We start from the raw sequence: 305 nt of genomic DNA, 5'->3' as shown, positions 1-305 counted from the left end.
GTGTGGAAGACCAATACAGGTGTGTGATTTTTTTCTGCAGAACTGAAATTGTATTCACACAAGGTTCCAAACAACCGCGTTACCAAGTGGTAAAAGCAACAATAAACGGGTGAGGAGATTATTTTCCATGTAGATTTCCTAGTTGTGCTGAAATAACTCTTAATCTTTTGAGTCAAATTGCTTACTGCTTTGGAGTTTTATGAAATGCCAGATGAAGTATCTAAAAAACCCCTATAATACACTCTCCCCCTTGTCCCAAATCACCCTTAAGAGTAAGTGCTGCATCTCTTCCTCCATTATGCTGC

Source organism: Pezoporus wallicus, unplaced genomic scaffold, assembly GCF_028554395.1.
Source record: "Pezoporus wallicus isolate ANWC-B61680 ecotype Strahan unplaced genomic scaffold, APGP_CSIRO_Pwel_v1 contig_8827, whole genome shotgun sequence".
Taxonomy (NCBI): Eukaryota; Metazoa; Chordata; class Aves; order Psittaciformes; family Psittacidae; genus Pezoporus; species Pezoporus wallicus.
The sequence above is the reverse complement of the archived record's forward strand: the minus strand, read 5'-3'. Positions refer to the sequence as shown.